At 42.1% G+C, this 27349-nt stretch overlaps 1 protein-coding gene across 5 annotated transcripts in view; it reads right to left on the bottom strand.

The window, feature by feature from the left end:
- The window catches only part of Npas3 (neuronal PAS domain protein 3), an 819449-nt gene that overhangs the window by 744269 nt on the left and 47831 nt on the right, over window positions 1-27349 (bottom strand). The gene's annotated exons all lie outside the window — the stretch shown is intronic.

Raw genomic sequence — 27349 nt, 5'->3', positions numbered from 1 at the left:
GAGGGAGAGGGAGAGGGAGAGGGAGAGGGAGAGGGAGAGAGAAGAACCATCTGTCCAGGTTCTAAGAGTGTATTTGACACATTTCATGTAGGTTCCTGGGAAAGCGATTTCTTAAAGTAAGCTTGTACTTCCGGTGTCCCTTACAATTCTCTTCCAGCCACCTTTATGTAAACGCAAGTATCAAAAACATGTCACCTTCTTAGCACTAATGCACTTTAAACAGATGATTCTCTCCAATAATGGAAGAAACACTTCACTATTAATTGTGAAGAGGAAATTGCCTATCATATAATGAATCTAGTGCTTTGAATTTTACTAAAATGATAACTTTCATAATAACACTAAAATAGTCATTTTCTAAAATGAAAATATGTTTTATTGCCACTTGTTTATGGTCTTTAAAGAAGTCTGCAGAATTCATAAAGTAAAAGTGAGGTGAACACCATTAACCTATAACATCATTTAAAAATGCATTCTTTGGAAAGACCCATTCTCTCCCTGAACGATAAGCACTTAGGTTTGGAAGCACTTGTTTCCCATTTGGAAATCCCCTCCAGAGTATCTGCCAAGAAGCTCAGATTGCAAATCTAGAGAAGATGTTGACTCTGCTTGAAAGGCAGGGACTATCACACCTGTCAGTGATCTGGAGGTCAGCTAAAATGCCAAGGTCGTACCGGCCTTCTCCAGTTTCCACTCCAGCATCTGTTCTGCATCACGAGATGAACTAGTCCCTCTCCCCAAAGAACCCCTAATGGCTAGTCATTGTCAACTTGACTGAATTTTGAATCACCTAAGAGACATACCTCAGGGCATATCTTTGAGGAAAATGAGAAATTTAACTGAGGAGGGAAGACACCATCCCACAGTGGAACTGATGACAGCATTCTACATTCTTGGGCCCCAGACTGAATAAAAAGGAGAAAATGCCCAGTGAGGGTTTGCATCCCACTGCTACCCCCACCCGACTCAGATTCCTGACCCAGGCCACTGAGAGAGTTCTTGCAGCCACACCCCACTCCAGGGTGGATTCCCTGCAGCTTCAGACCCAGAGGCAGTATAAACCCTTCCAAGTGCTTTATGACAATTGCCCCACTTCCTTCCAAGCCTTATTTATCCAAACTTGTGAAAAGTCGTTCTTCCAGAAAGCCTTGGTGCATCTTTCTGACCTTTCACCACAGTACGCCCTTTTCAACAAAAGTACCTGGAGGGATGTGGCTACTCTAGACTCTAGACTCTAGAGTGGTCAAGCTACTCAAGAGTAGTGGGAACTGAGACAGGCAAAACAAAAAAACAAAACAACAACAACAACAACAACAAAAAAAAAAACAAAAACAAAAACAAAAAAACAGACCCTCAGCTGCAGCTGGGAGCCCGTGGGTGCTGCCATGAATGTGAGTTACTTTGAAACTTGATGGTCTATCACTTTCCTCCTAATTATCTTGCTTCTTTGGAGAAATCTGTGTAGCCTTTACTTTTAATTCTTTGGCTAAAACATCCAGAGACTGGCAACACCTGGCCCACATATCAACCTCAGGTAAATGGAACCAGTGTCCTTTTATCTGCCTCCCCATCCCCAATTTTTTTTCTTTCAAATGATGACATAACAAGCAAGGTATTCTATATATCTCACAGTGAATTTAAATTAAAACCTGTAATAAAAGTGTATGTTTTATGCAGTTAACATTTGCTGCCCACAGACTTCATTATCTTAGTCCACTGTGCACCCCTTCCGTTTGATGTTACATAAGCTCTCAAAGCCTTAGTTTCTTCACACATAATGCATTTAACCCACTATGTTCTGAATGGATACTAGCTACTACTTCTGGCACACCTGTCAGGTGTCAGGCACAGAGCAGAGGCTCTATGCCACCAACCTCAGACACAGGTAGGTATCATCATTTACACTTACAAGACAGAAATGCTATGACACACACAGAGCTTCAGTAATTTGCTTAACCGGCTTAAGTGGTGACAGGGCCAGGCTCGATGTTCAAGCCACCATAACCACTGCACTATCAGTGACCATCCCTCTTCATTCCCTGACTTGTAAAACATTAATAAATGGGACAATGATAAACTATTAATCAGACTCAGATTAAAGCAGCATTTCTTTAAAGACCGGCCTTCAGCTTGATTCATTTATCTCTGGGAGTTCGCTTACTCATCGCCTGCAACTCCCTTCCTACACAATGCCTCTGCTCATGAAGAGGCCACAGTCACACCTGTAATAAGACACATCTATGGTAGCCTGTGCACACTGAAGTCCAGCCACCTCAATTTCTCCTGATCTGCTGGTGTGGCCCTCAAAAATATTTAGATGAATGAACACGTGGCTGACAACGGTGACTTCTGTCTTTCCCATGTTCTGCCCATCAGCCCATCTGTGCTCCTTCCTTTAACAAAGCAAGTCTCAATTTAGGTATTTTCAGCTTCTTATTTCCCAAAATCTCAGGAAATTAGCTCATTTCTCCTTTCTATTCTGCAGATTCCCAAGCACTGTCCCTTTCTTTGCAGGGCTGATCCTGTGCTGATCCCACAATCCCTTCCCTGCAGGGTTGATTCTGGGTCACCTAGATTAGGGAGCAGGTTGTCTGGGACAGCTCCACCCACTGGAGGTGTCACATTCTTTTAGCCTCTGACATGTTGCCCTTTCTGATTTGAAAAGCCATTACCCTTTACAGAGAGAACAGAAGTCAAATAGAATTTACTACCGTTTGCCTCTGTGTAGTCAATTTTTAACACTCTGCCATCTGCCCCAAACAATGCAAATCGGCAAATATTTATGGAATGCCTACAACATGCAAATATTTTTATGAGAACAAAGAGAATACAAAGATGGCACAGTGTGCTTCAGAAAGTGGGGAAGAGGCAGAGCCCAATCTAGGAAGAGAAGTGAGAGACAAAAACGGCCATATATGATAACGGTGAACCCCCAGAGACAAACAGCTGCAGGGTCCCAAAGAGGAGGGTCCGGCTAAGCGATGAACTAGATTTTCCTCTCATTCTGTTTCTGTTAGGATATGTGATTTTTAAGTCTTAGATATATACTTTTCAGGGCTGATTTCTCCTGCCTCTTTTCTGTGTGACAACGGCTCTTTATATTGTGGAGTTCATTATTCACTGCGACTGCCTGCACATCACTACTGAAGCATCACACACCTGTGGACCATCTTCACTCAATCAGTCTTTCACTTACTAGTTCATTATTCATTTATTATACAAATATACAGTCAGCTAAACGCCAAGCCACACTTTTTTTTTTTTAGTTTCTTTATTTACATTTCAAATGCTATCCCGAAAGTTCCCTATACCCCCCCCCCCGCCCCTGCTCCCCTACCCACCCACTCCCATTACTTGGCCCAGGCCTTCCCTTGTGCTGGGTCATATAAAGTTTGCAAGACCAAGGGGCCTCTCTTCCCAGTGATGGCCGATTAGGCCATCTTCTGCTACATATGCAGCTAGAGGGGGTACTGGTTAGTTCATATTATTGTTCCACCTATAGGGTTGCAGACCCCTTCAGCTCCTTGGGTACTTTCTCTAGCTCCTCCATTGGGGACCCTGTGTTCCATCCAATAGCTGACTGTGAGCATCCACTTCAGTGTTTGCCACAAGCCACACTTTAAAGTCAAGTCACAGCATCACGTTCCTATCTTTGTGGACCGCAGCTATCGGTTTATTGGTTCAGCACTGGAGAACCTAAAACATCTTGCCAGTTGGGATTTCAAGACAATGGCTCCTATGAGACCAGTGAGATGGCTCTGTGGGTAAAGGCACTTGTCACCAGGCCTGAGAACCTGAGTTTGACCCCCCAAATCCACATAATGGGAGGACAGATTCAACAAAGGTGCAAACACACATACACACTCACACACTCATACATACACACACTAAATAAATACTAAATAAATAAAATTAAGATAATAATTTGGGGGGAGGCTTTGAGACAGGGTTTCTCTGTATAGCCCTGGCTGTCCTGGAACTCATTTTGTAGACCAGGCTGGCCTCGAACTCAGAAATCTGCCTGCCTCTGCCTCCCAAGCACTGGGATTAAAGGTGTGCACCATCACGCCTGGCGATAATAAAATATTTTAATAAATAAAATATTTAAATATGCTTCTATCCTCAAGTATACAGCTGTATATAGCGTCCACCTGACCAACAAATTCTGCCCTTATTTAGAACATTGAGGACAGCCAAGTGTTCCACTGTTTCCTCAATCATCTGAGAGATTATTCCGAAGACAAGTCATACATTCTTCTGATTCTTGGCAGGCTATCTTCAAAGGAAAATCTGCAGTGTTTGAGGTCTCCCTAGACACAGATGCATAATCATAGCAGTTAAGCCTCCTCCGGTTCCCACTGTGGCCCCAAGTACATCTGCCAAATTACTCCATCCACGGCAAAATGCTTTCTACATGTATGTTTATCTTTATATTTATAAATATTTCTTAAGTTTCATTTCCACATTCAAAAGAATGATGTTTAATATAGAAAGACATCAAAGTACAGATCAGAAAGATTTTTTAAAAATTCAAATTCGGACTACATAGAAAAAAATTCTTTAACATTCTTAATATGTTTTTCCTGGATATATGTAGATGTTCATTTGAATATACAAATATGTGTCTGTGTACATGTTTGTACCCTTTAAGTATGTGTGTGTGTGTGTGTGTGTGTGTGTGTGTGTGTGTGTATACATAACATGTTGACCTATGAGCTATGTGGTGAATGCTCATGGTATTTTTAAATTGAATCACAGTTTCTTGCTGAGAGAAGAGCAAATCCTTTACTGTAAGTACTTCCAACCAGTCCTTGAGCCAAGAATTGCTCAGAATCCTCTGCCACAGTTCAGTTTTCTGATTAAAACCTGTACTTTATTCTCGGATTTCCAAAGAACTGTTAAAACCTATGTCCACCCTCCTTTTTATTGGTCAAATATTAGTTTATATTTTACTTGTTTTTATCTTCTCTTTCCTGGCTGTAATTTCCACTGTAAAGCCATCTTTGCTTTAGCGCTGAGTCCTCAGTCAACCTTCTTCCCAGTACCCCAAACTAGAAAAACAGATGAAGACATTATACGCGATGCTTCACCTTGCAAGAGTCTTAAATTTCAGAAATACAATCCAGGGCTTTTCTCACCATCTTCCTTCTGAATTTATCAACAAGCAGATCTCCTCAGTCCCCAGATACAGAGGTTTCACAGGGTGACCCTGAACTCTTTGCCTCCAGGATGTGTGTGCTTCTCACGACAATTCTGATCAACTCACCGTTTCCTTGCATGTCTATTAGAGACCGCTGCAGGTCTGGAGTACAAGCTCCCCTGAGACACTCGGCACTTGTGAGGACTCCTTAGTGTCAACAAACACAGTGTGTGTGTGTGTGTGTGTGCTGGGCAGAGGTGCCCCTTTATATAGAAAATCAAAAGCCTGTACTCACCAACCTCTGGAGGGTCACTGATTATCGCCTGCTGCTGCTCTATTCTTCTTTGAATATTGGCTTCATAATTTGCTCTGTTCAAAAATCATGTGTTTTATTGGCATATAATATTGGTATACACATTCTGATCAGAATGATCAGAAACAATGCAGTGCTCTGTGTGTGTGTGTGTGTGTGTGTGTGTGTGTGTGTATGTGTGTGTATGTATGTATGGTGATCAACTTAGAAAAAACAGACAAAATCATTTTCAATGAAAATAAAATGGAGTAGCTTCTCAATAAATATGAACCAGTTATCATATATATATATATATATATATATATATATATATATATCATTAAACTGAACCAAATATAGGATATACAAAATTATCCAAATAATAAAGAAATGAAAGTTATTTTTTAAAAAAACAAAATCTAGGAGTAAGTGTATAACTCAAGAAGCTAAAACAGGAAAATTGTTTCACAGTTCAACAGGTTTAGTTATTTACAAAGAACAAACATGACATATTATTCCTATACATTAAGCTTTTGGCCTATATTATTGAATAATATGTCCTATGTCGCATTATAGAGATAATAATGATGACTTTTCACACCAGTATGTGATCATCATTTTAAGATTAGGTCCAAAGAAAATTAGGTCTGAATGGTATCTAAATTTTTATTACAATTTGAGTGGATATTTTAATTGGCAACACTAATTATACACACATACATCTCTCGATAGCTATATTTTTATATTGGTACAAAAACACAATATTATGGAAACATAAACACTATTCCCTCATTTGTTACCTGATAATGTGCATCTCATTATCTAGCCCTAAATGATATAACAGTGCGCATTTTAATATTAACTCAAAGACATTTCTATCTCTTTGCCTATTCTAAACTAGACTGTGACTTTTTTTAATGCATGCTTTTTAACTGGCATCTGTCTCCCAGAGAACAGTAAGATAACATGACGAGTCCCGGCGTGACGGTGCTTCCGGTGATTTTTCTTGTGACTCTTATTCATCAGTTGTATGTATAGAAAAAACGTGAAACTGGTTTTATTTACAGTTTGAGCTTATTGTGACAGTTTCAGGCTGTTGTTGCCTTGGAAACAGGATGACAACAATTCTAAGGGACAGCTGGACAATGCACACTTTCATGCATAGTCCTCCCGCTTGATTTGTCTTAGGCAAATATAGTAAGTGGGGAAAAATCTGTTCAGAAATACAGAAGGCAGTGTTTTTTCATTAAAAACAAAAACATCAAAGGCATTTAAAGTATGAGACTTTATCCATAATGTGATACACAATTATACACTGCAATTCTACCATGATGCAAAAAAAAAACACACATCAAGTAAATTATTAAAAAACAACATATTAAGATCATTGAGCAGAGTTAAAGCACTTTTTAAAAATATAAATGTATCTTAAAAACTAGAAAATTATCACCAATTTTTAAGTGGTCATATTTTTCGAGGTAGGATTTTTAACCCTTATATTTCTATAAACTATGTTACATATATAGGATAGGTATTTGATATTTATAATCAAAAAGGCGGTAAACTATTAACATCTTAAATCTGACTTTAAGCTCATTATCATAAAACAAAAGCAATTAAATGAATCAATAGTTATGATTCCGAATCCCATGTGAGACATTTTTATAGGTCTAGCTAACTCTCCATCACCTATAGAGAGCCACCGTGAACATTCCTTAACCACAGAAACACAAAGATGTCCAGGTTTAAGAGGCCTGTGTGTTCATGACACGACAACAGCTATATTCACTGCATGAGGAAACCATAGCACAGGTATGGAGGATAGGCCAGAAGGCTAACATACCTCTCCTGCCCACTGAACTGGTGTGCTGTAGCAAGGGGGCAGCCGTCCTGTGAGTACACCTCAGCCCTCTGCTGACACACGGTGATGGGCAGTGTAGTCAGATAACCCACCTGTCCTCTCCGCTTTAATCTCTAATAGTCCTGGGAACCTCCACATTTGATACTAGTCAGGTTTGGTCTGAGTTTTAATTCATTCAGTAACACTGATGACTATCTCCATATGTAGTATATGCTCATAAAAGGATACAGCTTTGAGGATGAATTTATTATGTATTTTCCCTGGCAGCTCAATTTTAAGAGTCTAATGGAATCTTAAGTCGAAAAATGTTAAAGTTGACCCCTCAGCGACTGACTAGGCAAATGTGTCTTACTTCCAAGAACAGAGCACAGTGGTTAGCGAGTTGGTAGCTCTTGTTAAACTTTGTAATGCTTACCTTCAAGGAATCCAATATTAAAGGGTGGATACTTTGAGTGGATGCCAACCAAGGCCTTGGCTTCATGCAAGAGCAGGTCTTAGTTCTCTTCTCCATTGTATTCCCTGCTGAAGTTGCCACACAGAAGAGCCAGCCATTGAAACCTACACCGGGTGGTCGTAAAGTACACAGCACTTTTGCATCACTAATAATGCCTCTTAAACTCTCATGCGATTATTCTGTGTAGAGAAGTAGGAGAAAGGCCCGGGATAGAGGGATAAAAGGGAATGAAGGCCAAGATGGCACGGCTTCCCGCCAACCTGAGCGGGGCGACCTGCAGCCAGGACTGGGTTCCTGCAGACAGCTTCACCAAGAGACTTGGACCTACTGCTTGGATAGTAATGGAGCTGAGAGGAAAGAAAAATAAAAACTTCTAAGAGTAAAAAAGGTCAAAAGACCTCTGTAACACAGAAACCTGAAGCCTCGATTCATCTTTTCAACAAATAAAAAGTAGACCTCAGACAGGCTGCCTCAACTCCCAGAGCCTGCTTTGCATGACAGGTAACAAACCCGGACGTAGGCAAGGGGTACAAACCAAAATGAAAGAGAAGAACACGAGCGTGTCTGGCTCATAACTGAGTTAGTCCCTAAGCAGACACAGGGCATGTAGATTCCAGCCTACAGGAAGGCCAGGCAGGAGAGACCAGCTCTGCTTAGGAACCTATGGCTTCCTGTCATTTATAAACATAGCCCTTCCCACAAGAACAGGAGCCAAGACACTCCAACAGAATATTGCTGTGGTCATTTCTCGATTTAACTCCTGAAACATTGCTGTAGGCTTTGGGAAGCTACTGCCATTTAGACAAGGATGATGGCCACACAGTTAAAAGTTCCGGGAAGGTAAGTGGACCAGTCTCAGGTCGACTTCCTGCTCATGATCTCTCCCATCAGGACCAGTTCCCCATGCTGAATGAGAACAGAGAGACTCATGTTGAATGGCGACATTTCCCTCTACCAGTGCAAGGTAGCATGGACCCAACTGAACAAAGGCCCAGGCCATTAACTAAACTAATGATCAGATGGTTAGAACACCTTATGGATTGAGCTCTAAAATTTTATTGAATGTCTTCTATTTGCCTAATGCTGTTCCCTGTCTCAGGCAATCCACACAGGACAACTGTTAGCCCCATTTGCTGATGAGACAGCGGAATTACAGAATGAATGCAGCAGCGATCCCTATGGATTATGACAAGAGGCACCTGCATCTTAGGATGGCAGAAAGTAGGCGGGAGGTTTCTAGCATCCAACCAGTCTAGCCTTGGGAAGTCTTTCCTTTGGGAAGAGAGAGCAAGCATTTCTGCTCTGCCTCGAAACATAACAGTTACATGTTCTTCGGCAAATTACATTCTCTCTCTAAACCTAATTTTACCTTTACATGAAGAAAAAGAGAACTCTTCCATGTTCCTATGGTCCAGGACTTAGTGAGGATGGAAAAGATAAGGATGTAAAACAGTGGCTGGCCCAGCTTAGAGCCCATGCTCAGAAAGCACAACCCTGGCATCAGGCTAGGGTTACACTGAATTGTGCCCTGCTAATACCCTCATGTCCACTGAGCCACAGTGGTAGCATCACTGTTGCTGCCAGAGGCGACTCACACTATGCTTCCTTCCTCTTCCAAAGACACGATGGAGCTGCTCCGACTCTCGCAACCCTCCCACACCCACCACCACTGTGAACTCCTACCTCTCCCACTAGTGTAGACTAGGCGCTTGGGCACAAATCAAGATGCAGCTCTCCTAAGACTCTGACATCAGCTGGCAGCCACAGGCCACTGTGCCCCTCTGGTGCTTTCCTATAAGCGGATTCGTAGCTGAGCAATTTAACATGGAAGGATTGCGGTGCTCATTGTCTTTGGTGTTCTACTCTTTCAGGAAAGGAGTCGTCATCCATACTTCTTTTTATTATCTTTTACTATTTTAATAAGTGAGGGGTTGATAACAGATCTCCAATAATGCTTGCTACCTTGAAAACCCAGTCTCTCTTCAGGTGTAAGTCAGTCTGCTTGCCTCACTATCCATTCTAGGTCTGAACTCACATGCTCTGTTTACGACAGTCACATTTTAAAGTGCTGTGACTGCTAAGCTAAGGTATGCCAGTGTCAGAGCCTTACTGATTTCTCTTGAGATGGTAGCACTGTACAAAACCACTTTCCCCAGCACAATATGACAGCCATGCAGGTGAAAATTCCCGAGGCCAGACCGACTATAACACTGACGTGTACAACACTGACATGCAACTCATAAATCACCGACCATGGGGGGGGGGGTCAGGCCGATGCTTCTGCTAAGTTATTGAGTTTCTAAACTTTCACAGTGTTCGAAGATTTTCTGTAGATTCAAGGCCTATGCAATAAATAAATCACATGCCCATTTTCAGGAACTAGAAATCTCAGCTAGATTTTTACTTCCTACAAAACCCTCAAAATTATAAGTGACTATAAATTTCATGTGCTATAATCCTGAATTTAAAACTTTGAAACCCTCATTCTTTATATTCCTTCAGAAGAAGAAGGGTCTGACTCGTTTGTACGTCAGTAATGAATGTCTTGTTAAAACTTGTGGGTTTCCATTCTTTAGGCCTGTCTGAAAGATTACCTCTGTCAGAGATAATCACTTAACCTATCAGTAGGTTTCCCTACAGCTTTTTATAAATGTATGCACTTTTTATAAATGTATACACATTTTATAAATGTATACACATTTTATAAATGTATGCACTTTTTATAAATGTATACACATTTTATAAATGTATGCACATATATTTGTGGACACTCGGATGATTGTAACTTGTGTGTTTAGCATGAATGGTGTCATGTTGTATGGGCTATTCTACAACTTGCTTTATTTAAGGTTTGTTCTTAATTATGTGTAGCTGTGTCCGTCTACGGTTCCACATGTGCACATAGGTGCCCAGAGGCCAGAGGCATCCAATGCCCTGGAACCGGGATACGGATGGAGATGAAGTGGGTACTGGGAACTAAATTTGAGTTCTTCAGAAGAGCACCAAGTGCTCTAAGCCACAGAGCCATCTCTCCAGCTCCTTTGAGTTACCTTTAATCCCTTAATAAATGTCCTTGTCAATGAAAAAAATGGGTAGCTCATTCCTAATAACTGGCGATTTCCACACACTGCCTTGAATCAGTTCCTTAGCATTTGTCTCTTCCCATTTTCTGGTTTTACAAGGGCTGTCCTGTGATCACCCTTTCTGGTGTTTGCTTTTGTTCTCCATTCTTCCACTATTAGGAAGACCTTTAAATATACATATGTCTTGATTTATAACTCTTCAATATATGCTATAATACAAGATACTTCTGGCTGCTGAACTAGAATAAATTTTAACTATGTTTTCCATCTATGTTATACTTAGAGGTCTTTTCTCGGGCACAATAAGGATCAACACATAAAGACCCACAGGCCAATTCTACTAATTTCTTCTGCTTTATGTGAACATAACCCATGCCCGCTCCTTTACATAGGGTGGAGGCTGCCCCTGTACTGCTGAACAGCTGGAACAGAGCCCACATAGGCCACAAAGCAGGAAAGGCCATCCATCCAAGGAAGCCTGCTCCCCTCTACAACAGGAAATAGTCATTCCCAGGACACTTCTGTCTCTACAAAAAGCAGGTTAAAACACCAGTAATTTTTAATTTAACTCAAGATGTACAGTCATATTGGCTTCTAAAAAGCAAACCAAAGGTGCAGACCAATTGAAAAACACAGTATTTCTTTTAAATTCTACAACTGAGTCTATGTGACTTCATGTCATATCTGCTCTGGCTACTTTATAATTTGGGGAGATAACTGAATGAATTCATTAGGGATTCTCCTTAAACAGCAGTGTGTCCTTCAGCCTGATTAGTAATTTAGGCTATGATTTTTCAGAAAAAATTTTGAGATGTGAAGCAAGAATATAGAATGAGGCAACAGGAGAGATAAGTGAGTGGCAGGCTTGTGGTGGCTCTGCATCAGCATCTGGGATGCTTGCCTCAGATGCTAACAGAATCCTTCTTGGTCCCCACGTGCTAAGGTAACTACAATTCCTATTATACTGAGGAACTCACAGTAGGACCTCCATTCATTTAAAATCAGTACAACGATATCAGTACAAATTCTATCATTTTGCATTGCACTGACTACAAGATTTATTTATGGTAAAGTTGGAGAATAGGTGTTAGTGCATAACAACAACAAAAAAAAGATCATGTGACCTTACCTCTCCATACTCCCATATAATAAACTGGCATTCACACATTGTTAGTTGATTCTTTCACCTATCTAAACAAGGTGAGAAGACTCAGTGCAGCCATGTATAATTATTAAATTCCTAAAATATTTCATTGTTTTCTACTGGACCTGTCAGGTTGTACCTGACTTCTATTACAAGGAACATGTCTCACATCAGTGTTGAAGTTTTTTGCCTGTCCTTGCTAAGCGCTATCTATACAAACTGTAAAGAGCATCCTAAATATTGTACAATAGCCAGGCACAGGCTTCCCGTTTATTTCTCCCCTAAAAAGACAAAGAATGGAGAAATGGGTTTTGTTTGTTCAAAAATAATAGTGGTAATAATTATTTTTCAGTGATCTATAGAATGCCTATCGGAAGAGTTCTAGAGACCTCCTTGGTGACCTGGCAACCTCTCTCAGGTGACATGCTGCCCTGGCCACAGTTACTCTTCTCCTGTCAACTATGCTTTAATGAAACTTGGACATTAAGTTTGATAATGGTGCTGTTGTATGAGAACAATGAAGAGGAGGAGCGGATAAAGTAATGCTCTTCCTATCAAAGCCTTGGAAGCAAAGTGAATACTTATGTAATGGCCCTAATGCTGTACATAATGCTGTACACAATGGCCCTAATGTTCTACAAATTATAACCACAAATTCTATGCTCACTCTTATTGTGTCCAGCCCATTGTACCTCCCGGACCTGCTTTTGGAGTTGTGAGTTGGTAAGTTAAGAAGGGAAGAGGTAGGGGCCACTAAGTTGAAAGGGAGGATTCACAGTCAGACTAAACCAAAGACACAAAGGAGACAATGGAGATGAGAAACGATGCAGGGTCATGCCAGATGTCTGAGGTCAGCATCCTCGCTTCTACACCCTCTGTTGGGCCAACCAGTCAGAGAGACGTTTCATGCTTTCAAGTACAGTTGTTAGAATTAAGTGCTGGGGGCTAGGGGTCAGAGTTCCTGTGAGAAGACTAATGTTGTAACCATAAGGACACAGGTTGGTAACATGAAGCCAGGGTACAGGAAAAATGAAACATCTAAATCGCCAACAGAGACTCTGAAGAGCTATTCTAGAGGCTAGATTTAAAACCATGGCAAACATTTTCTGGATTCTGAAGACCCTAGAAACAAAGGACATCCTGAGGCAGCTGCTTTAAAACTTCAAGAAAGTTTTGGCTCTCCTCCTGACCCTCGTCTGCCAGGTCCTTCCCTCTGTCCTCAGGGCCAGACTGTTCCAGTCTGAATTTCTTCACGTGAAATACCTTGTCCGTTTGGGGTTCCAAGTTCCTCAGTGGCAGAGGGGACCCTATTCCCAAACCAACTTCTCAAGCTATCATCACCTAGTTCCGGTTGACGGACTGTGGTACTATCTGACTTATGCTTCCCAGTAACCACACAAGCTGCACCATGGGAGAAAGGAAAATACGCACTAAACGTCTCATCACAATGACTGTCCAGCCGGCACCTGGCTGCTGCCTACATGCCAGGCTGTGTCAAGCACTTCACATTTATTAATTCATGCAATCCTCACACAACCTTAAGAACAAAGGCACTGTGCCCACTATAGCTAGAAAAATGAGGTTGAGCAATTTTCCTAAGTAATATGTTGGACTGCAGGATGGCATGACCGGGATTTGGAGCAGGGTAGTTAACTTTTAGGACATCATCCACCTAACCACATCACTACACCACGTCTCTTAAGCCACCTTGCCTGTAATGTCAGGGTGGGCAAGGTCTTAAAACTAAGCTTTCATGGTCAACAGTAAGAAACCACAGTGGCATGAATTTTGACCCCAGTTAAGCATCCACACTGTCCAGAGTTCTTGACTTGAAAATTAAAACACGAGAGACAGTGCTCAGAGCTTCCCCATACCCCCGAGAAGCAAGTAATAATCTGGTCTTTCAACTGCTACACAGCTTGCATGACAAAAAACTAACTTGGATTTCCTCAAAATAAAAAAAAAAACACCTGCATATATTCAAGGAAGAGCGCTCATGATAGTGCTACATTCCTTTCCGAGAGCTTCATTTAGACACCTTCCAGAGATTCCCTTCGTGGACACAGAAAATCTTAAACTGTCTCTATTTGATTGTGCTTGCCCAGGGCATTAAGTCCAATCCACCACGTCTCACCTCAGTAACTCCACACAGACCAGACGATTCCTGCAGACAGCTTCCCCGAGGGGTTTGTTAAGTTTCACATGCATTTAGTCCTGCTGCTGCCCTGCTCAAGTTGATAAACTTGTAGCTAAATTCTTTCTGCAGCAATGCGCTGCTGGGCTTATGTTTTTTTTATCACCAGGAGAATAAATACTGCAAAAGAAGCTGTTACTATGTGTTAGTGTTATCCATTAGTTTTTAGCATAATTGAGCTTACACTGCAATTTCTCAGTAAGTGATAAGTATATTTTGTGGATGTGGTTAAAAGGTGACAAGAATTAAAAAGGGCTAATACTTAAATGTATTTTAAAGCAAGAAAAGGAAGAAATTTTGATGCATTACAGAGAGCAACAAAATGAAGCAGAAATTATGGATGGAATTTCATTTTTATTAAAATTCTGAAGTGACTATGACACACCTAGACAGAACTCTTTTAAAAGGAGCTGCTTCTCTCTCCCTCTCTCTCTCCTCTCTCTCCTCTCTCTCTTTCCTCTCATCCTGTTCCTTACACAGAGAGTTTGAATGATTTGCCAAGGTCACTAACACCAATGACAATGGTCAGGGCTAGATCGTTGGTCTCCTAATTGTAATCAGCACTCTGTGAAACATGGTCCAGCCAATAGCAATAAAACATCTGCATCTGCAAGTGCTGCTGACATCTGAAACCCAATGCATATTACATCAACACACTATGGCCATTCAAGCCACCACTCGTTTCAGTGTCACCAACAATATCACACAATACCAACTATTATCAGAATTGGTGGGAGTTACCCCCCCCCCGCAGTCTGCTTGTAACATAAGTTCTGTTTACTTTTTTTAAATAGAATGTGGGTGGGAGGAGGGTATAGGGGACATTCGGGTTAGCATTTGAAATGTAAATGAAGAAAATATCTAATAAAATAAGTTTAAAAAAAAAAAAAAGAATGTCTGCTATATAGTCTTTAACAATATCACACATATGGGAAGTATCCTGACCATATACACACAAAACTCCCGAGTCCTATCCCCCTGGGAAACCCCAAACCATCCCCCTTTGCCTTTCACATCCTCTCTATTTGCTATTGTTTTCTTTCTCTTCATAGTCCACGGCATTCTGTTGGGATGCAAACAGCCTTGTTGGCTTAATCTTGTGGGGGTCTTGTGCAGGTAACCAGAGCTGTGGGTTCAGGAGTGCCATGGACACATTGTGTCTGGAAGACAATATTTCCAGGCATATCTCCTATTCTCTGGTTCTTACATTCTTGCTGTGCTCTATTCTGTGTGAGTGAGTCCCAAGCTTCGTGGGCAGGGGGAGAATGCAGATGTTCTAGTGATCATTTACTTTAATACCCTGCTTCTCTCCACTAGAAAGCCTTTCTGGAACCTTCTCTTGCTTCAGACTTCTACCCTCCCCAATTCTGCAAGGCACAAAGCCACTGACTGGTCCAGTATGAGCACGCTTGTTGCCTTCACTCAGTCCCTAACAACTTGTATGTGTCTGTATACAGCCTGTCAGAGCCTACACAAAACCCAAACATTCTTCCCTGGGTAATTTTTGATTCCTCTTCTCAGAAGTCATAAATGGCTCCCAACTGCCTCTTGAATCAAATGAAAACATCTATCCCAATGATTATCTTCACTCCTAAGTACCTTCATCTTTACTCAATGCATCTTTTTTTTTTCCAGCAAGTATTTGCTGAGTAATCATCTTGTGCCTAGTTACATGCTCTACCCTGTGGGAAGTTATAAGATATATGTCACACTCCCTGCCCTTACAGATCTTAACAATCAATGTGGAAAGACAAAACATGCACACAGCAAACATTTTTATAGCAAGAAAGGCTGCACATGACTATGTACCATGGGGTCTACAAAACATACATCAATGTTTATCGGAGGCTACAGTGCTTGTATAAGCCAGGGAAGCTCTAGAAAAGCTGGGGAAACCCATGCTCTAGAAGTGTGTATGGCTAGAGTAGGAATTGGCTTGTTCTATGCTCAGAGACAGAAGCAAGAAATCTTCCTGGCCTAGAGCCTTCTTGGGGCTACTAATTGGAACTGAGACTGGGAAGGAAGCAGGCACAGAATAATAATGATTCTTTAATAGTACACTATGGTACTTGGAACGGCTCACACAAAGGGGAGGAAAGAGTTACTGAAAACATGGCAAGGACAAAGTGACGGCTTACCATGGGACGATATTCAGCTTGGAACTTTAGGTAGGAACTATTATTATTATAATAAAATCATTATTAAACCAGTGCACTTCTCAGGAGATTGCTTTGTTAGTGGCCACTGACAAAATCATCAGAAGAAGGAGGAATGAAGCACAAGTCAAGAAGATATGCTGAAGATGCCTGGTAAATACATAAAGAAAGAGAAATTTTGACACGCCATGGTAATAAAGGACAAAGCATCTTATTTTTAAAATGAAGCCAGGAAGGATACCCACTCCTACCTACGGGAGACTGGTGATGACAGGGCAGACCGCAGAGATGAGCCTAAAGTGCAGGTGGGAAATGAGGATATAGTCTACATTTGTGAGACCCTAGCAAAACTGCTAACAAGGAGTGCTCTGTGTTTTTCAGAGCCATACTCCTTCCTGCACAGCACCCACCTCCATTGTCCCCCAGCCCTTGGTGGGTGTTGCAGCCAAGAGGCTAAGTTCTCCAGTTGGTATGCTATGGGTAGGACTGCTTCCATGTGGGGGTTGCCTGTATCTCCTGTGGACAAGAAATTCAAGGTGACCCTCAGAAATACAGTGAGTTGGGTTGAAAGCTTGCCTGGGCTACATGAGACCGTTTCTCAATATAAAGAGGAAAAAAAGAAAGAAAGAAGGAAGGTAGGAAGGGAAGGAGGGCGGGAGGAAGGTAGAAGGGAGGGAGGGAAGGAGGGAGGGAGGGAGGGAGGGAGGGAGGAAGGAAGGAGGGAGGGAGGGAGGGAGGGAGGGAGGGGGGGAGGAAAAGGAAGATGGATGGATGAGGGAGGGAAGGAGAGGAGGGAAGGAGAGAAGGAGAGAGGGAGAGAAGGAGAAACAGAAAGAAGGAGGGAAATGAAGATAGAGGGAGGAACTTAGAACCTCTAAGAAGATTCCTATCATCCAAGCCATCTGGATTGATTTTTGGATGTTTGAATAACTACACTAAGTATAAGGAGTGGGCAGAGAAAGGTTGGGGAATATGATGCAAAAAGCACACAACTCTGATATCAAGCAGAATTGCTTGATCAGCAATTAGCCTATTTTAATATGGTTGTTTTCCAAGAGAACTCTACAGCTCACAGAATTTCAGCTATTTCATTAAACCTTGTATTCGTGTCCTTCCCAATGCCTGGCCCCTTTGCTTTTGTTTGGTTAGTTTGTTTTGTTTTTCTGTTCAGTCTACTTCCTAGAATGATTCCCACTAAGCTGACCCTTGTTGTTCCTGGATTTGTGCTTCTGCATCCAATTCGCACAGGTAGCAGCTCCCGCCTCTCTGCAGCTGGCAACACCCACTGCATCCATTTTCCTGTCCCCCCACAGCATCCGTGCAAATATCTCTATCCATCTGTAACTGGTTATGACTATGTTTTTATGTTTATTTCATCTGTTATCATGTATCTCCGTTTATATCTGTTCCATTAGATTATAACCTCAATATGAACAAAGATTGTGCTTCCTATTTCCTTTGTAATTTCCTACATGCCTCATATACTGCCCTACACTGTCAGTGGTTCATAAACGCAACTAATTGAAGTTCAAACTTCTACTCAGATCCTTGCACTAGATGTGAAACCCCTCAGAGTCTGTGTCTCAAACAAAATGCACACACAGTCTTGCATGGCGCTCTCCTTTATCGAGCAGCATCAGGGAATGAGCTGGCCCAGAGAGTTAATCTTGCAATCAAATATACTGCAGCCAGAAGGAACACAGAGGTAAACAAAAATTGCACATTTAGTGTGCATTTGAGCCTGAAATGTTCTCCAGTAAATGGTATGTTGGTGATAGTTATTAAAATAGGTTTCAACTAGACGTTCGGCAGCAAATTCAATTAAATCTAGTTTACATTTATCTAACACAACTGGTAAAAATATTTCACATGTGGTAGTAGAGACATTCTCCAGACATCATTAAATCTGGTTGCTCCCAACACTCGTGAAATTCAACTCTATCCCAAGGCACCCCCGCACCACCTCTACCCCCAACCCCAGTACAGAGGGGGTCTCTGTGCTTTGTATCGTAGGTCATTTACATATGTCAGTCACAACATCTATCATATTAGATAGTAACTATGAGCTTCTCTGTCTGCTTCCCCCATCCTACTGCAGAAACCTTGGGAACAGCACTCACTCCTCTGCAAACCTCAGAGGCTGCATTACATCATTCTGAACACTGTTTCATCACTAGCACCAAAAATCCGACCTAAAGAAGCTTCAAGTACAGAGAAAAGGAAGAAGAAAGGGGAGGAAGAGGAGGAGGAGAAGGAGGAGGAGCTAAGAAAATATAACATTCACAGAGTAGCCCACACAAATAATTTTTGCATGTGTATATGTGGTGTACATATGCATAAGTATCCACCTGTGTCTGCACTGGTATATGCCCATGTGTGTGTATGTGTTCATGTGCACGTGAGTCTAGAGGTCAATGGTAAGTGTATTCCTCTGCTGCAGTCCACCTTGCTCTGTGAGATGGGGTATTTCAATAAACCTAGAGTCTTCAATTTGGGCTTGTCAGCAAACCACAAGGATCTTCTGTCTCGGCCTCCTAGTGTCAGGATCACAGGTGTGTGCCGTAATGCCTGGCGTTCTACACGGGTGCTGGGATTACACGCTTAGGGCCTCATTCTTGCACAGTCAGCACTTGACTGACCAAGTCATCTTTTAACCCTCCCAAATATGGAATTTTCGGGGAATTTTTACCAAAGATAGAAAGACTTGCATTGTTCCTCCTGAAAATATCAAAGGAGAATATTAGAGAGCTAATGCATTGTATCCTTTTCCCTACAACCCCCTGACTATGAGCCTGTCTTTTCTCTTTTGTTCTGTGTTTTCTTCCTCGCCTGTACTCCACCTTACTTTCAGAGATGGGGTATCTCCCTGCAGTTTTACCAGGGACATTTGAATAACCACAGATATGCAACTATCCAGTAGACTCTGGGGAGCTTCCCAGTGGGTTCCCATCTGAAGAAAATGACTCCCCCCCTCCTCAAGCCCGTTACTTGCTAATACCTTAGCAAGGATGAGTACAGTTCCATAGATCCCTTCCCCATCCATGACTAGCAATTGACTGGTTGAGTCTGTGTAGGCCCAGGGCAGGCAACCACAGCTGCTGTGGGCTCTTGATTGCATTTGCAAAGCCATGCCCAGACAATAGTATTGCACAGCTGTTCTTCCCTTCTTCCAGATGCTACATTCTCTCCACTTCCCTTCCACAATGTTGCCAGCCTTAGAGGGCATGGGATCATGGGATCAAAGTCCTCTTAGGACTAGGCACCCTTCCTTATTCTTAGTACCTTGAGCAATCAGAGGTTGGAGGGAGATGAGAAACGGTATAGCATAAGAGTAATCAGAATACATTTTGATACATATATACATGTAGGAAATTGTCCAAGAAGAAATTTATTTTGTATATATAAGTACTTGGTACTGGGTAAAATACAAATAGAAATCATCCCTCCTCATTATCCAACCACAATCTTGCCTTTACTTGTACATGAAATGGGTACAATGTGTTTTTTTTTTCAACAAGAATTTTTCTACCAAAATCCAAATAGAAATACTCTGAAAACATCCATTTTGATAGTTCACACATAAAAAGAACTCTATTGAAATTATAATAAATTGAAAAATCCTTATACCTCTCACAAAATGCAAATGTATACTGGCTATTTACAAACCCAGCTATGTGACATAAAAAAAACAAAACAAACAAAAAAAAAAAACCATAACACTCCAATTGGTTGCAACTCCAATCTAATTCCACACAGCACTCACACTGAAAATCTGAAAATCAAGATGTGGCCACGTACAACTGGATTCTTTTTTTTTAAACCACAATCAATTTATAACTAAAGGAGTAAAAATTACTGCTTAAGACAGAAAATTATTATTTAAAAGCTAAATGCAGTCATTCACCACATTCATTACAGGGTATGGGACATGCAGACTTCAGACATGAAGTAGATATGGTCCACTCCCTGAGCTCAGGCTTAACCAGCTTGCACAGGACTTCCTGAGAAGCTGGAGACCCGGAGTTCCATCTGTACACAAGGGGGAGCCAGCGAAAGGTTGCTTGGCTTGTGTAACTACATCAAACTCCACAAAACAGAAGTCTTTCCTTGTAAAGTGAACAGAGCAGTGTGCAGCATCACTAACTGGGGGAATGAACCTGGAACCAGAATCTTGTCATCCTTCAACCGGAAACCCTGTCCTCATGGAAACAACTGCATGATCACCTAGCAACCAGCAACCTAAGTTATAAAGTTCTGGGGTGTGTATGTGTATGTGTGTGTGTGTATGTGTGTATCCTGAACATTTCATAGAAATAGAGTGATACAACCACTGTGTTTGCTTTCCTAACTTAACAACAGTATTTGTATCAGTACTGATTTTTAATGACTAAATAATATTCTATTGTATGCAGATAACACACTTTCTTTATTCATCTGGTGGTGGGATTTGTGCTTTTTTTTTTTAACATTTGTCTATTGTGAATAGTTCTGCTTTGTACACATATGTATTTGTCTAAGTCTAAACTTCTTACCTACCAGTGAAAGTCCTGGATAATATGGAAATTCGGTTTTAGTTTTTATAAACCACTAAACGGCCTGCTACACCGGAGAAACCCTTTTGCATTCTCTGTAGTGTGCATTCCTAAGCAGGTGGTGACAGAAAAGAATGAGGCAGTTAAGTGGCCACTCAAGATGTCTAAATGAACGATGGCCACACTGAGCCAGGACCAAGTAGTGGGACACAGGGACATGTAGAATGAAGATCACAAGGAGACAGGAACTGCAGGAAAAGAAGAGTCAGAAATGGCCTGAGGCTTCCAGCTAGAGTAACTGAGTAGGTGGTTCAATCATTCAGGAAGTTACAGCACAAGACAAGAAGTTACAAGGGCTGATTTGGAAAAACAGAGTATCTCTTAAAGATGATCAATGGGCCATGAGGAGTCACGGGAATGTGATGAGGAAGAGTTCCAGGTTTAGCAGGGATTAAGCAGCGAGGGAGGCTGAAGACATGCAATACAGAGCAGCTGAGTAGGGGAGACTTAGAAGGAGAGAATGGGCCCAGGACGGCAGTTGAGAGAAACTCGCAAGCAGTGCAAGGTGAATCGTGATCAGAGAATGAGAGGGATGGCTGGAGAGCTGTGGCTGAGTTTATAAGAACCAAAACCAAGATGGATGGGTTGTTTATTGGAACCTCCTCTAGACAGGCTAGGTGCTAAGTCATGGTTAGCATCTCCATGAGCAAAGCACTCAACAGAACTCCTCTCGTTTAGACTGCCACGCTCTGAGGCCTCCCTATGAATGCCATGTTTACAAGTATCATCAGCTCGTCCCTAGGGGAGCTGTGCACGGCATTATTTCTCATTTCTGGTGAGATTCTGAGACTTAGGCAAGTCAACTTGCTGAACGCTCCGTGCTAGTGCTGGCAGTAAGACTTGGGGCTGCTCCTCTGCTGGCCCAGCCCGGCTTCCTTCTGAAACTGCCTTCCTTGCTTCTGTCTTCTTTAAGGCATTTCCTGGGGGGCTGCTTCTGGTAAACACAGGACCCCAATTTAAGGAACGCAATGTACTTAGATACTTAAAGTATACCTATGAGCAGGACTATCCCATTCTTTTAATACTCAAGGTTCCAATACTAAGTTGTCTTGTGGATTTCACTTACAATTAGGTTTTATAAAAACATTTTATCCATTTACATTAACATCTTAATGAAGAAAAATATTATGTTCTCTAATCGTTAGTTTACAAGGGTTTAGTATATTTAATTACTCTGGTTATGGGTCTGTTTGGTGTTTTTGTCTTTTGCTGAAAGATATGTGTGAGCAGTATTATCCTATCTTAATTTTTGTTAACACGGTATTAATTTAATAGGCGGGAAGTCAGTTGGCAAGTGTCTGTTCTGTTAGATAGATTAACAAGGTACCATGGAACGCCACTAGCATTTGCTTTCTTTCCTCAGCAGTGTGCATTAAAATCCAACATAAGCAGGTGTGTGAACAGTGTTCACAGGACTTGTGATACATTGTTTCACACAGATTGACACATCACTTCCTCTCCTGCCCCCCCCCATCCACACCTGCCTGCTCTTCCTCCAGTGATCACCAGACTGACTCCCATCACCTTTGAACTCGCAAAATCCCGAGGAGGGTTTCTCTGCAAATTTGCTGCTGCTTTTTCCCCCGGGGCCGAAGGCAATTAATTCAACTTAAAAATCCTCCTCTTCAAATTCCTTCTGGACTCTGATAAGCTAAAATCCTGTTTATGTAAACAAAAGTGCTTAATTAATCGGAGCATGTCATAATGCCGAAAGGAACTGGGAAGATTTCCTGCTACCATTTCAGACGTCACAATCGGACGATGTGTGATGGGGCATCCCTGAAGATGCCAGCTTCTTCCAAAAGGCAGCGGCATTAACTCTTCTAAGGCTTTTATTTCACTTCAAACTATCTCGCTGTAAATTACAAATGAAGCGCTGTACAAATTCATTAGAGAATGGTTCATTTATGGGGGGAAATGAAAGCACAATCAGAAAAGCCTGGGCCTTCTACCCTTTACATTGGAAAAGAAGCTTAACTTAGGCAGACACAAAATACAAAGTGGCGCTAAAAAGGCTCTTCCATCATATTTGACACTGGTGTGGAATGGAGTGGTTGTCTCTGGTACAAAAGCTTCTCGCTGGCTGTATGCAGTTGGCTATAATTCCTCTAGAGTCCTCGCCAGCTTAGGTCTTCCCACCCACAGAGCCTGGATTTTACAGTATTTGGCTACAATCCCTTACAGAAAGACTCACTTCCTCAGATCTCCTGCCCCTGTTCTTCAGCAGTCTCCCTGAAAGTGTTCTTTTTAATTCCTTCTTAGGATCTGTTCTTGTTACTCTCCAACCTCTAGGACTTGTCAGTCACTACTAACCTAGGTTCACTTTTCTTGTCTTTCACGTGAGCTCCAGTTCTGTTAGGGCCCATGGGGTATTTCTACCTTATTAGGGAGACCCTAGTATAAATGCAACATGTCTCAAAGAACTGTAATTCACCCTAACACACAGCCTGACCTCTGTATTTTGATCAGTATCACCATCCCTCCGGTTACATAAAGCTTTGGACTCCTGCTTCATCACGAAAGTAACGATAGTTCCATGTGTTGTCTTCTAAGTTGTCAGTATATATACCATTTATTTATCTACATCTGAAGTTTTAGGTCTTTAGTTTGTGCCTTAATGTGGCTCAGCAAACATGGACGCTCTACCTCTTAGGCACCCTACTTTCTCCCATACAGTACTGATAAAGCAAGTGTTACTATAACAATATCTCTGCCACAAGCTTTATGTCAGGCAGAGAGCCAGCCATTGCCAATTATGTCCATGACTTCAGCTCAAGACACTGGCAGTACCTGGGAGCTAAACAGTGCCATCGGGAGATTAAATTTGCTTTGACGTTTCTACCATGACAATAGCATATCAGAGCCGAGATAGGTATCTGATGGAAACAGAATGGTCTCTAAGCCATCAAGATTTAAGTATTACTTGATAACACGAAGAAGTATATGGCACCGAAGAAAAGTATATGGCACCGAAGAAAAGTATATGGCACCGAGATCCCTTAACTATAAGAATGATTCAAACATGAAAACAACAAAGATAAAGACTGTACTGCCCCTCTGTGCATGGCTTGGGGAGGATCAGCCATAAGTTGCCACCTCTGAGGTCTCCGCTCTTAGTGTAGAGTCCACGTGTACCTGGGACGACCAGGCTACCGACAGTTCTGCAGCTACCCTATTCTGACTTCACATTCGCTGGGCACCTTCAGAGTGCAGTTCCAAATCTCCATGTTGGAAGAGAATGCCTGGGAATGGCTAAGACAAGGGTGCTGTCTGTGTGTCTGGACTTCTCACTGTAAACAAACAATATGGCATTCTGATCTTCCCAGCCTCATGAAACTGGCTCAGGCAAGTCTATCCAAGAGAGACAGACCTGCGCTGTGAGTTCTGGCATCTCACTTCTGAGTTGGCTAAGCTAAGTAGCCGACTTAGATAGATTCATATTACTAAGGCAAGGAAGCTGAGATCCCCAAAGAGTATTTATAACAAGCCCTGAACAGTATTTTATAATGCTGAATATATGGAATAGCATTTACAGCCCAGATTGTTTTGAGTGAGTTGAATGCCATAAATGAAGAAGTGGGAAGCAACTATCCACTGATCTGAGGAATGTGTGTTATCCTTATTATTTGAGGAGCTGGAGGGAAGAATTCTACCTCCATTGGCTCCCCACCACCATCACAGGGATATAAACAAGGATTTAAGGGCCAGTATCTCATCTAAATGCTTTGTATTTTAATCCCAGGGATTAATCCTCCAGTGAGTGTTGAAATATTATCTCCCTAGTTTTAACTCTTTCTCTCCTAGAACAGACTCTCACACTGGTAGCCTTGTACTATTACAAAGACATTCCAGCAGCAAGCAGTGAGGGTAGTGAGGAAAGACGCCACTTCCGCTCATCAATTCTAAGAGTCCAGCGGAGCCACATTAACTTATTTGGAAATTTTTAAGCAACAAAATGAATTACTTCTGCTACTTCTAAATAATTAGAATGCTTCCTATTGTGCCTTATGGTTTTTAAAATAATTACAGCAAGTCAATAATAGTCATTTAAAATGTAATGAATTGATGGCTAATCTACGCATCCATTCAATCATTCAGCAAGCATTTGCTTATCACATACATTCAATTATTTTCATACTCTGGATTAGTCTGCAAATATTTGGGTTTCTGCCATTTTGGGTTTCTAATGGGAGGCTTCAGTCTCTAAATATCCAAAGTGAGACTCATCGTCTTCTGGCGTAAATCTGTCCCTTTTCTTACACTCCCCATGCCAAGGAACAGAAGCACAGTGCATAGAGTCAGACTCGTGTCTCACAGCCCCTGCCTGCTCCTCAGCCCTTCAGGTCCGGTGATTAATTGCTGTAGGTTTGCTTCCTGTTATCTGCCAAGCCTGTCTCCTTGCTCGCTGTTCTGGACAAGGCACAGTTCCTTCCCAGAGAGCTGCAGTGGCCCTGCACTGATGTCACACCTGTCTCTGACCACCCCTCCTTCCTGTCTTCTGTATTAGGAATGGAGTTATCTTGTTAAAGTCTTTATCCAGCTCTCTCACCACACACACACACACACTCTCTCTCTCTCTCTCTCTCTCTCTCTCTCTCTCTCTCTCTCTCACTGATCCTTCTAGTTCTTTTAGTTCAATTCAATTCATGAACACAATGATAAAATGTATAAAATAAAGACCCAAATCCACTGTGTGAAATGCAAGATTTAAAGACTTCGCACCATACAGCTTTCCAGCCTCTTCTCCTGGGATTTGACCACCTGTATCCAGACCCAACAGCCTCTGTAGATTTCTCTATAGCTTCTCCCCCAACCCCGGACCTTTCTTCACTTCACCTATCCAGAGACTTCCCCCACTTCAAAAGTCAAAGGGTGCCCTAACCCTTGACATTTGCCCCTGACTCCTGGTTCACACAGTACCTCTAGCTACACATGACCAGGCCAGTGTATCACATTAGCGGCCACTGTTACTCTGCACACTTGTCTGTCTTCACTTGGCCCTCCCACAGTTAGGCAGGGAGTTCCCAGATGTGCAGTGTCTCATCTGGTTACCTGCAATCCCTAGCCACCAGCTCGGAGTGTGTTATACAGCAGGTGCTCAATCAATGCATGCAAATGACTACATGATAGGGAACCAGGGAATCACTAACTACAGGAAAATATAAATTGAAAGGCCTTCCTGGGGAGTACAAATGTGGATTTTGATAGATTAGAACGCAGAGAACTTTTACATAACAGGAGTTCAGATTCAGCACGGTCAACAGAAGGGTGCATGTCCGCTCCACGTTTTAGCCACCATGCTTCCCTACTGGTTGGTGGCATCTCAAGATGATGACACACCACTGTCTGTAACCTCCAGAGTCCTTGTAAGAAAAGCATCACACAAATACAGATTTCACCAGTCTCCTCAGACAGTAACAGAGCAGCTGAAAGTCTGGATCCTCACCATGTCTACCGGTTGCTACAGCCCCTCTGTTAGTATATTACAATCCTTATTTCAAAGAGTCTATTTCTAAACCATTATTAGAATGAATTAGAGTTCCTAATTTAACATTAAAGAAACATGAGTGTTCTTTGAGAACTGGAAAAATCCAGTCTTACAGAGTGAGGAAAAATCATCTTTGCAGTTACGTCTCCACCTGGCAACGTGGAATGCGCAACAAGGAAGGCTTCACCCTGATAACCATGGTACCACGTGCTATGAGAAACCGTACACTGCCCGAATGCTCTCTAATGTACCTACAAAGGCTGCAAATACTTGTAGAGGAAATAACCGTGTAGTAAGACCACTAAGGAGTAGATGTCTGCAAGCTGCAGGTCAGCTGGAGAATGTATCCGGAAACCTTACTAAGGTATCCCCTTTACCCTCTACATCAACAAGTTCCTCCCATTTGGTTCTAATATCAGTACAGCTATGTCCATGTCCTCAATACAAAAGCATCAGTGGGCAAACCCCACGTCTACTTCCCGATCTACTGTTTTCATGTTACTTCTAAATAGCCCCATACCCTGAAAGCATATCTAAACATCACATGAAGGGTGACTTTCGACAGCTTTTATCAATTCCAAGGCATTCAGGTCTCATTATGTGAGCAAACTCTTCCTTCGCACCAGCTCCCCTCCTCAACTCAGGAGCAGCATCCATGCGAACTGGCATAGGACAGAGTTAAGTCACCAGCTTGCCTCACTCATGCTCAACCTATGAGGGATGGCCCTCACTCACACTCAAGCTATGAGGGCCAGCCATTATAACATGCTCAGCCTATGAGGGCCAGCCCTCACCCATGCTCAGTCAATGAGGGCCATCCATCACCCACGCTTAGCCTATGAAGGCCAGCCATCACTCATGCTCAGCCAATGAGGGCCAGACATCACCCATGCTCAGCCTATGAGGGCCAAAAATTATTCTTGCCTTCTTTTTCCTTGGCGTTTA

The sequence above is a fragment of the Mus pahari genome, chromosome 7 (genome assembly GCF_900095145.1).
Source record: "Mus pahari chromosome 7, PAHARI_EIJ_v1.1, whole genome shotgun sequence".
Classification (NCBI taxonomy): Eukaryota; Metazoa; Chordata; class Mammalia; order Rodentia; family Muridae; genus Mus; species Mus pahari.
The sequence above is the reverse complement of the archived record's forward strand: the minus strand, read 5'-3'. Positions and strand labels throughout refer to the sequence as shown.